The 9,531-nt window shown below is 44.9% G+C and overlaps 1 long non-coding RNA gene across 1 annotated transcript; it reads right to left on the bottom strand.

Annotated features, from left to right (window-relative positions):
* Positions 1 to 7,560: 7,560 nt before the first annotated feature.
* Positions 7,561 to 9,269, bottom strand: LOC144733432 (uncharacterized). Its single transcript, XR_013588360.1, has 2 exons — positions 9,190 to 9,269; positions 7,561 to 8,376 (listed from the first exon to the last, which is right to left on the bottom strand). It is a non-coding gene; the product is annotated as an uncharacterized LOC144733432 (long non-coding RNA).
* Between the last annotated feature and the right edge of the window lie 262 nt (positions 9,270 to 9,531).

A 9,531-nucleotide genomic window follows, 5' to 3' on the forward strand; every position in this document is an offset into this window, starting at 1 on the left:
GATCAGAATATAGTGAGACCGATTTGGCTATAACTAATGAAGGAGAGCAGTTGAGTCCAGCAGGTGAATCTGCAAGGGATCTGGAACAGAGTGATGAAGAGGATGAGAGTAGTCATCACGATAGGAGACTCCACCCTCAACGAGAGAGAAGACAGCCAAAAACATTCACCTATGACAAGTTAGGTGAACCGACCATCGTGAGAAGGAGCCCGAGAGCACAAGGGATAACTGTTGGTTGCTACTGGAGGCCATGGTGAAACAAGGAACTTTTGACTACAAGATGGGTGACCAAGACAAACTGTAAACTGTGGTCATATAGTTGTAGTTGTTTAAGATGTTTTTGTTTGTTAGTGTTATGTTTAATATGTTAATAAGGGGTCATTGTCTAAGAAAAAAAAAATGGTGAGGAAAAGGTTTCAAGTATGTTGGTAGGCTGATAAGTAAGTACCTAAGAGGTAAATTCCACATGGCATTGACAAGCTGTAAAGGATTTTATCTTGACAGGTACTAGGAAAAGAATCCTAACCATTTCTGGTCAGTAAAATGTGAAGCATGGTTTAATAATACCAGATTGTCTGGAAATTCCAAAAGCATAATATAATGCTTGGGCTCCTATCTCTTGGTGCACAAAGAGTTGGAGCTCACCCCAAAATAGAGAGCTTTTGGAGTGGCACTATCTTGGAAGGGATATGATCCCTAGAGAAATTGTGTTCACGATTTCATAAACTCCTTTCATGACCAGTTTAAGGAAAAAGACTGCAAAATGTTTGCAAGGAGAAAGGTGGAGTGTCGAGACGACACTAATTCTGTGGGGGAGAGTGTGGCACATTAGGAATGGATCACTCTTTTAAGTGTGTCCTTGTACAGCAAGGGAGTAAAGTGTGGTCCTGTGAAAGTCCTGATGTGCTGTGCAATGCATCAAGGCATGTGTGTACAGCAGCATGTAATGTCTGAGTCGGGCCTGTAGGTGGCTGGCAGGGTTAATGAATAACCGCACGTGTGAACCAGCCACATGGCTAATGGCGTCTCGGAAAGATTGCTGCGTGTAACACAGGTAAAGTACCCAAAGGTTGTTTTTGATCGTTATATAAATGTTCTAGATTTGTTCTAGACTTGTTTTAGACTTTAAGCTTGGCTTTGAATTGTTCGTTTGTGATATATGCAATTAGAGGCGTTTTAGCACTGTGCATTGTAAAGGGATGACGCACTGTAATTAGTTACTGTCATTGTAATTCTCTAACTCTAATACTGTTTAGTCTATAACCATGCCCATGTACCCAGAGTATGACTACTTGCAATGCTATTGAGCATAGAACACATGTTAAGTAGTAAGCTGTACAATGGTGATATACAGTACGTATACTGTACGCATACAGTACATATAATGGGTGTAAGATACCGATAGAAGTGGATGGTATAGATAGACATACAGCTTAGGATTAAAGTAATATTCGAATAGTGATGTGCAAATGTGATTGTCAAAGATAAGGATGGTTTATCAGTAGTAGAATTAGGTTTAAGAGAAAGGGTTAATGAATAACCACACGTGACCAGCCACATGGCTAATGGCGTCTCGGAAAGATTGCTGCGTGTAACACGCGCTGTTGCATTTTACAGAGTGACGGTGCTGTTCTTCCCAAGATTCATATGAACCACAATAAATAAATGTGCTTGCCCTCGATTTGGAGCACCTGCCCACGTTCCTTCATCTCGAGTGTGCAACACGTAGTTAATGTGGCGCTGCACTCTGATGTCGTAGGAGACAACATTTATTAAAGTCTATTTAATTGGGTAGAACGTGTTGTCTATATTTATTTAAAGTTGCACATTTTGATGTGACGTCACATTTCTCAAACCCCCCCCCCCCTCGTCACACATTGTCACAAATGTCTGACCCCCCCCCCCACCTAGGTGTGTGACATTTATGGATGGCCCCTTAGGGGTTAAGGGTTAGAGTTCGGGGTTAGGAATAGGTTTAGGTCTCGATTATTCCGACTCGCTACTCTCCGGAACATCTGGCAAAAACATTACCAAGCTGCAGCGAGTACATTATCTGGCAGGCGTCATGACGGGTCCTGCAAAACCCGACCATGTCTGTCCAGTGCTCACCGAACTGCATTGGCTTCCTGTTGCCGAACTCATACAGTACTGCTAAAGGTTGCACTCATTACATACAAAGCGCTTGCCACAAGTGAACCCCAATACCTTGCTGGTATCATCAAAGAGCATAAACCATAACGCAAACTCTGGTCATCTTCGCTTTTGGCAAGTCATCGAATAAAGACGGCCACTGCATTTCACGCTTTCAGATGCACTTCTGCAGCTGTCTGGAATATTTTCCCTCCGATATTAGGAAGTCACTGGAGGTACGCATTTTTAAAATCCTGATTGAAAATAAACTTTCTTTAGAACTGTTTTTTGTGCTTAGTTTGTTGTCCTTCCCTGCACCTCCGATGCGCATGGTTGGCTATCTACGGTGTGAAAGAAGTTCAACATACACACCATCATGGACACTCGCTAAATAACCTAACCATCATGGACACTCGCTAAATAACCTAACCAGCATGGACACTCTCTAAATAACCTAACCAACATGGACACTCGCTAAATAACCTAACCAACATGGACACTCGCTAAATAACCTAACCATCATGAACACTCGCTAAATAACCTAACCATCATTGACACTCGCTAAATAACCTAACCATCATGGACACTCGCTAAATAACCTAACCATCATGGACACTCGCTAAATAACCTAACCAACAAGGACACTCGCTAAATAACCTAACCAACAAGGACACTCGCTAAATAACCTAACCATCATGGACACTCGCTAAATAACCTAACCAACATGGACACTCGCTAAATACCCTAACCAACATGGACACTCGCTAAATACCCTAACCAACATGGACACTCGCTAAATAACCTAACCAACATGGACACTCGCTAAATAACCTAACCAACATGGACACTCGCTAAATAACCTAACCAGCATGGACACTCGCTAAATAACCTAACCAACATGGACACTCGCTAAATAATCTAACCAACATGGACACTCGCTAAATAACCTAACCATCATGGACACTCGCTAAATACCCTAACCAACATGGACACTCGCTAAATAACCTAACCAACATGGACACTCGCTAAATAATCTAACCAACATGGACACTCGCTAAATAACCTAACCAACATGGATACTCGCTAAATAATCTAACCAACATGGATACTCGCTAAATAACCTAAGCATCATAGACACTCACTAAATAACCTAACCAACATGGACACTCGCTAAATAACCTAACCATCATGAACACTCGCTAAATAACCTAACCATCTTCATGGAGAAATTTGAGACGGACGCCATCCAGACTGCCACTCTACGCCCGACCTTATGGAAGAGGTACGTAGACGACACTTTTGTCATCTGGCCACATGGCCGGCCTGCTCTAGACCAATTTCTCGACCACATCAATTCCATACACCCAGCCATCAGATTCACCATGGAAGTCGAAAATGATGGCAAGCTACCCTTTTTGGATGTCCTAATCAAAAGGAGACCTGATGGTTCAATGAGCCACTCTGTCTACAGGAAAGCCACCCACACGGATGCTTATCTAAAACCGGATTCCCACCACCATCCATCCCAGAAGAATTCCCTCATCAAGACTCTATATCATAGAGCCCAATGCATCTCCGACCATGAACACATTTCCAGTGAACTCAAACACGTACGCCAAGCTCTTAAGGCTAATGGTTACTCCGACTACACAATCCGCAAAGCCATCACTCCAACCATCAAGAAGGATCCTGTTGAGGAGCCTTTCAAGACCATCACCTTACCCTACATTGCTGGGGTCACAAAAAAGATCTCCAAAATCCTGATTAAACACAAGATCCAGGTCCGATTCAACACAGTACATAAAATCCGTGATCTGGTACCGTCTGTAAAAGATGTGGTTCCAGACATACAGTACCCTGGTGTCTACAAACTAAGTTGCCTCTGTGGTAGCAGTTACATTGGGGAAACCAAACGACATGTCTCAGACCGCATCCGTGAACATAAAGCTGACCTGAAACACGGTAGGACAAACACCTCAGCCGTGGCAGATCACTGTTACAACTCAGTGGGCTCACATGACATTGACTTCTCCAAGACAGAGGTTCTCTGCAAGCCATCTGGCTATCATGAGAGATTCGTTCATGAGGCGATCCACATATACAAACACAGAGACAATTTTAACCGAGAAGATGGATTCTGGCTTAGCAATCATTGGAAGGACGTAATAAACCATTTCGATACACATTAGGGTGGGTAGAATAATACATAGTGTTATATTAAAATGTATAAGGTATAGGGTGGTTTATAGCAATACAGTATGTAATTTAATGTTGGATTTGCCTATGGCAGTATATAGTACGGTATAGACGCGTGTGATGTAAGAGAATAAAGTTTAGATGGAAGCATATTATATAATTTTTTACAACGTAGAATTTTTTATGTATTACTTACTGTTAGTAACTCAGCTTATTGTAGAGTATAGTAAGTATACTGATGATGCTATGTAGTTTATACTTTAGTTTGTTATGCAGTTTTTACTTTAGTTTTTTACTTGGTTGTTTAGTAACTGCAGCTACATACTATTAACATTCCTTTCCTTTGTTAATGATACCCCCCCCCCCCCTTTGATGCTGCTAATCCTGCATAATGCACGGGCATAGTATTGATTTGGAACCCCCCCCCGCCCACCTCCTACGCATTTTCCATATGCTGAATTCCTCTTGATATGCAAATTATTTTGTTTAGGCGCTCTTCTTCCCACCTCCCCCCCCCTCTAACCCAGCTTAAATATACGTTCCAAGCTTGGAGGTGCTTCATTCTTCGCCTGAGGACGGCTGCTTGCGTTGTGGCCGAAACGTCGTGAGAATTGTTTTATTATGATTTATTTTTATTATTTTATTACTTCCCTTCTACGTGACTTTACCGAAAGAACCAAGAAGATGAATCCCTGCAGTCACGAAAGCTTTAAATCGAAATATAATTATTGCGATTTGCGCTTTTTTCGGAAAATTATTAATTTTTATTATTTTTATCAAAATTTCATAACCCAACATATACAACAACTAAGCGAGAGAATTGAAGCGAACGCGATCAGGCGAGGGCAGGAGGCAAGGCCCCGCGTTGTAAAGTTCCAACGTGGACATCGCTTCCATGCTCGCTGCTACTCAATTGACATCCCTACGAGAGAGAGCGAGGCTCAACTTTGGTACACAACAACAACCACCTGTGGCACAGGAATGGATCACTCTTTTAATTATGTCCTTGTGCAGCAAGTGAGTAAAGTGTGGTTCTGTGAAGGTCCTGATGTGCTGTACCGAGTTGTAGCAATGATCGGCAACGGCAGAAGAATCAGTTCTGAAACACGGCAGAACTGATTCTTCTGCCGTTGCCGATCATTGCTACAACTCGGTGGGCTCTCATGAAATTGTCTTTTCCGAGACCAAGGTTCTCTGCAAACCTCCCGGCTACCATCAAAGGTTTGTACACGAAGCCATACAAATATACAAACACAGACATAATTTCAACCGTGATGATGGGTACAAACTTAGTAATCATTGGAAAGATGTTATCAACCACGCAAAAAAAAGACTTAATTACACTTTTTTGGACCATCTTATCTGACAGGCACTATTTTACTTTACTTTACCGAGTGTTAACATCCCCAGTTATTTTTTGGCAGTGCTCTCTTCATTGTTCAGCCAGCATTGGTATAAACATGGACATTTTCGTTCTTTTGTCTATCATGTGTATCAGACCTCCCCTCCCCCCCTCTCTGTCCATTGTGTTGGCGTGTACAGCAGCAACCTCGTCCAAGCCGTAGTCCATTGTTTTTCATTGGCTACCACATTCTGATGAGCCCCCCCCCCCTCTCCTCCCCCCATCAACTTGCTTATAAGGGATTACTTCTTGAATCATTGCCTCACTTGATGCAGCTAATTCGGCTGTGACGGTCCCACCTGATGACGGAGACTTGTGTTGCCTCCGAAACGTCGTGATTTTTTTTATTTTTTTATTTTATTTTCATTAATTTTGATGTTTTACCTACGTGACTTTACCGAAAAAACCTAAAAAAGGATTGGCATTGGAAGATATCGGTTGCGGCCGAGCGGAAGTGACGTCAGGAGGTGGGCGAATACCTTGGTGACATGACGTCACTAGCGAAGCACACCTCCCCCTGACGTTTGACGTCGATGAGGTCACGCTGAGCGGTGACGTCAGAGAGCGGGGTCAGAGTTCAAGTTTGTTGACAACAGTGAAGCGGCAGTGTCGTGGTGAGCGCTGCGCTCCGCACCGACCAGCCGAGTTCCATTCCCGCTCGTGGCCAACACCGCCAGTGACGACTTTCTGAACCGGTCCTGAGCCTCCCCTACGTCGACTCAGCCTCGAACGAGTACCCGGTGCAGTGTGTCAACATCGCCACTGGGGAGACAAAGGCGGCCGGGCGTGGTGCTGGCCACCCACCCCCTCGTGTGCCGTCCCACCCTTAATAGGTGCTCGCTAACAGCACTTGCCCCTGCAGTCTGTTAAGGCTGTACGGGGGATCTTTGTCTTTGTGTGTTGGGAGCAAGTTTGAGTGGCGTGTAGCCGTGGGAGTTGAACGGGCGCCTGCTGCTACTGACAGTCGTTGACTGCGGTTGGACAGACGCTGATAGACAGACACACACAGACAAAACAGGCGGATAGACACAGACAAGAGGAACACAGAGACGACATAGTCAGAGACAGGCAGAGAGAGACACACATAGAGGCGAACAGAGACACAGACGGACAGAGAGATGTTGAATCGAACTCATTGAACTCGCTCCATTGAAAGAGATTCCTCGATATTTGCCCATCCCCGGAAGTCGTTCTAGTTTCTATTTATTTCATTGTGTGTGGTGTGTAGTGTAAGCAATGTGGGATATCGATGTACACGGACATGAACAACATCAGCAGACAAGACGTCTTTCATACTCTTTGGTTCTTTCAGTAAAGTCACGTAGGTAGAACAAGTAAAATAATAATAAATAAATCACGACGTTTGGATCGCAACACGAGCGGTCGTCCTCAGGCGAAAACATCCAGACATTGTCGCGGCAGAAGTCACGTGAGCTACAGCTGAGCATTGTTTTAATGCGGTGGGCTCACGCGAAAATGATTTCTGTAAGACGAAGGTACTTTGAAAACCCATTGGCGATGCTCTTTTATATAAGCGCACAACTTCATCTGTGATGAATGCTGCACTTTCCGTCGTTTTCATGCAGGGGGCGCTATAACCCTATGCGCCCCCTGCATGAACGACGGAGGCACAGGGACAGACGTTCGATCACGTTGGAATCGATCTGCAGACGGCGGTCTTCTCGCACGGCCAGCTCTGTGTCGCCTCATCTCAATCCCGCGATCCCAACCAGGTGAAAGTCCGCATCGAACCGAATCCCCGGCAAGGCCACCTACTTAACGACGAGAGAAAATTCACACGAAATGTCGTTTTCAATTAAGTCTTCCCGATGTAAAATGATATAAGCTTTTATTGAAGAAACACAATTCAAAACATAATACAATTCAAAGTTGTTTCATTTTCAAACTTCAAAACGGAGCATTGGGAGTTGGCGTGGATGCGTCATTCATGTGCAATTTTCTTCGTGACTTTCCTGGCCCAAGGCCGTAAATGGTTGAGGGGCACCGCAGGCGGTCAAGGCTTGCTTCAATCCATGGTTGTCAACATCCAGACGTTAATCAGTAAGGAGCATTTCTTGTCCTAGTTCGCCAACATATAAGACATCATGCAACGTTCTAATGAGTGTTGTTGTGGAGAATGTATCTACTAGATGTGCTCTGCCTTGTAACCGAATACATATCTGTACCAAAAATGCATTCCAAATGTGCTCTTAAAATGACCTTGCTATGAAGCAGATCAGCAGACACGACATGTTTCATTTATCGATCTCTCCACGAAACAAAGGAATGTTTAAACAAACTATAACTAGCACAGACTTCTGGGAGCGCGTCATTGATTCAGTGCAAACCACATGTGGACCCTTATTGGTGCACAGCGTCTCAACAGCAGCCGGGCTTGTTTCAACCGATAGTTACGGACATCCAGACGTTAATCAGCCAGGCGCATTTCTAGTCCGAGTTAGACAAAATCTACGTCAACACGTAATACAAATTTTTAATTCGTGTTGTTGAGAATGTATCTCCTCTACGTGTAACTTTAAGTGGTTTGCCTTGTAACAGATGAATGATCCGAGTGTGCTCCCTATTTCAAAGACAATGAGTTGCTCCAGAGGGAGATGCTTCCTGAACACACAAAAATACCCTTTGACCTGTACCACAAGAACAATGAGTGTCCACCAGATAGCAGACGTCACCACGCATTGAATACTTGTCCACCAGAGGGCACGCGTAACACGTCAAGCGCCGGTAAAAAACAAACCTAAACTCTGCAGCCGATTTGCGCTGCAATTCTTTATTTCTTCACGGATTAAAAAAAAAGTGGTTGGAGCGCCGTTGCATGGTGACGTCTTCGCGCTCAGGTTGATTGGCTCCCCCCTGCGTGGTGACGCCATCGCGCTCACGTTGGTTGGCGCGCCCCCGTGCGTGGTGACGTCATCGCGCTCGGTGTCGTGGGCGCGCCCCCGGGCGTGGTGACGTCATCGCGCTCGGGTTCGTGGGCCCCCCCTTTCGTGGTGACGTCATCGCGCTCGGGTTCGTGGGCGCCCTCGTGCGTGGTGACGTCATCGCGCTCGGGTTGGCGGGCGCCCCCGTGCGTGGTGACGTCATCGCGCTCCGGTTGGCGGGCGCCCCCGTTCGTGGTGACGTCATCGCGCTCGGGTTCGTGGGCGCGCCCCCATTCGTGGTGACGTCATCGCGCTCGGGTTGATTGGGGCACCTCCCTGCGTGGTCACGTCATCGTGTGGGCGGGGGGGCTGGTCACGTGGGCGGGGGGGCTGGTCAGAATGTATCTCACATAATACAAAATTATAATTCGTGTTGTAGAGAATGTATCTCCTCTACGTGTAACTTTTGAGTGGTTTGCCTTGTAACTGATGAATGATCCGAGTGTGCTCCCTATTTCAAAGACAATGAGTTACTCCAGAGGGAGATGCTTCCTGAACACACAAAAAAAACCCTTTGACCTGTATCACAAGAACAATGAGCCTCACCTGAGTGATCTGTACAGGTTACTTGCAAAACACACACTGTGTCCTAACATCACTTATTCAATGTTTGACCCTTATAGACAAAATGGTACATGTACGCACACAATCAGATAAGTATTCATTCAAAATTAGTGACAGGCATATTAACACAATTGAATTACTGCACTGAAATATACTGCATTAGGTTACATTGCATTAACAAGAAGCTAATTTAAAAAAATACGCACCGTCTGCTTAACAGTGTATGTACAACATACTAATGCACCATTCAAAACGAGTCGGCCATTGCATGCTGGTGTCTGGGTCAAAATTGATAAA

This window comes from Lampetra planeri, chromosome 47 (genome assembly GCF_965212315.1).
Source record: "Lampetra planeri chromosome 47, kcLamPlan1.2.h2, whole genome shotgun sequence".
In the NCBI taxonomy this organism is placed as follows: domain Eukaryota; kingdom Metazoa; phylum Chordata; class Hyperoartia; order Petromyzontiformes; family Petromyzontidae; genus Lampetra; species Lampetra planeri.